General features: G+C 29.1%; 1 long non-coding RNA gene across 1 annotated transcript; it reads right to left on the bottom strand.

Moving 5' to 3' along the window:
- Positions 1-900: 900 nt before the first annotated feature.
- Positions 901-2,136, bottom strand: LOC139779853 (uncharacterized). The gene is made up of 3 exons (XR_011720037.1): positions 2,036-2,136; positions 1,330-1,406; positions 901-1,271 (listed from the first exon to the last, which is right to left on the bottom strand). It is a non-coding gene; the product is annotated as an uncharacterized lncRNA (long non-coding RNA).
- Positions 2,137-2,406: the final 270 nt, after the last annotated feature.

Raw genomic sequence — 2,406 nt, 5'->3', positions numbered from 1 at the left:
TAAGTGACGTTTAGTCTGTCCTATATACGAAGCGGCACAATCCTCGCAATTAATCCTGTAAATCACTTCCGTAGAGTGATCCGTATCAAGTCTGTCTTTACCTCTCCTAATAATTACATCAAGTTTTTTAGGTATAGTATAAACTGCGTCCATACCTATTTTACTTAACGTGAGGTGTATGCCATCGCTAATTTGCTTATTATACGGTAATGCCACGCAATTACGTGCATCAAAAGCATCGTTATCTCGGTTAACATCATTACTCATGTGTCGGAGCTTTTTTAACCTAACATTAATGTACTTGTCTATGACCTCTGCGGGAAAAGAGTTGTTCAAGAGGATTTTCTTAACGGTGTTAATGTTGGATCTGTGGAAGCGCTCATTCGACAATAATATTGCACGGTCAAGAAGGCTACTTATTATATTAATTTTATAATTGAATAGGTGGCTGGAAAAGTAATTGATATAACGCCCTGAAAAAGTCGGTTTCCTATACCAATTAGTAATCAGCCGGCCGCCGTCTCTACACTGAGAAAAAAATACTTAAAAATTTATTTGTGGGATATAAGCCTTATTTCATAGAAATAAATCTCTTATTTAAATACGGCGAAATAAAATTTTATTTCTAGTAAATAAACCATATATTTCATTTTTGAAATAAGTATTATTTATGACAAATAATTGTTTATTTCCTTGGCATAAGTTATTTAATCGCAAATATCAAATTTTTAAAATTTTTATAAATCGATATATTTCTGACAAATAAATTGAATGTAGCTAAATAACTATAATTTCTTCTCTTAATTTAATTTTATTTCAATTAATAATGTTACATTATATATTGAAATAAATATTTATGTGAATACATTTTATTATACTACATTCACAGAATAATATGGATTTCTGATGTGAAAAATGCAGACCTATATGTACAAATATTTTTACGTTTTTATTGAATTTATTCGATTTATGACTTGTTAGTTATTTAGTACAAACAGTTCTCTTCGTCGAGCTAGAAAAAATATACTTGTATTATAAAGTTAGAATAAGAATTTTTGATCTATTAAACAAGTTATGAAAACATTAAATAAAATTAATTATCGCATTATTTCTTAGATAAATATGAAATTGGCTCGGAAATTGGGAAATTCTCATGATATTGGAAGAAATATTTTTATTTTTCTGGTAAAAAGGGAAAAGTTGTCCTTCGAACTTTAAGTTGAATAAATTCAATAAAGATGTAAAAAAACTTTGTACATGTGTCCATTTTCCTGAAAAATTTAATATAAATATAGTATGGAACATAGCATAAAAATAACTTGCACCTACCGATGGTATAACTTCAGCTAGTTCTGGACACTGATTAATAGTCATGTATTTCAGAGTATCATAGTTGACATCATTATCTACAAATTGGAATTAATTTGATCGTAATGTGGAGTTTAATGTATACATTATATTATTCTAGGTTTAACACATATGTACAAAATTATAGAAAATTATAGGAGAAAAATTCAAGTATTCGTAGAAAACGTTACAACACAAAAATGTTATAAGTACAAAAAGAAATTTTATTACATATTTTCTAGTGCAATTTATAATTTTATGTAATTTATAACTTTGTCAAAAAAATTACTTTACTGTTTTAAAAAATACCGCTGCATAAAATCTTCAGGACATTTCGCGCATATGTTGTTAAACCTAGAATAATGTTTACATATGCCTTGTATACCCTATGTTAAATAAAGTAGATTTAGATCAAAGTGGCACTTTGTTTTTACGTATCATGTAATGAGCGTCACTAAAAAAGATCTTAATTATTAATTATGGACTTTCTACACAACTTAGAATAGGTTAGATACTTCTTTTCTAGGTATATTTCGTAAGTTACATTCATGAAAATGACAGCAATTTATAGAACTAACACATCAAGAACATTCGTTCTCAGCCAACAAAGCAGAAAAGTAAAAGTACGTCTGTATATTGAAAAGCGTCACTTTGCTCTGATATAAGAGATATTATGTTGCAAACTTACTTATTAGATTCTCGCTCCATCGTTGTAGACGTAACGTGAATAAAATATTTTTCACTTTGTCTTCCATTGTAACTTGCAACTTAAAGCATCGAGTCGATATGAATCACACTCAACATGGATCACAGGATCACAGCAACCACGGAACGACAATGCACTGCCACTAGTCCGCCAATTCCACGCCATATGCATGATGCAATGCGAATCAGTAACCAAACAAATGAACATTTGTTTCTAGGGAATAAATTTAGTTCCCGGAAATAAATCATTTGTCTATAAAGATCAATCCTATAGTAACTAAATATTTTATTGCTGTAAAAAAATATAAGTTTGCCGTAGGTAGATTTATTTTTCCAGCAAGAAATAAACGAAAA

The sequence above is a fragment of the Temnothorax nylanderi genome, unplaced genomic scaffold, assembly GCF_030848795.1.
Source record: "Temnothorax nylanderi isolate EJ_2023f unplaced genomic scaffold, tnyl_v1.0 TNYL_tig0245_pilon, whole genome shotgun sequence".
Classification (NCBI taxonomy): Eukaryota; Metazoa; Arthropoda; class Insecta; order Hymenoptera; family Formicidae; genus Temnothorax; species Temnothorax nylanderi.
Note: the sequence above shows the minus strand (reverse complement) of the source record. Positions and strands in the feature narration are given on the sequence as shown.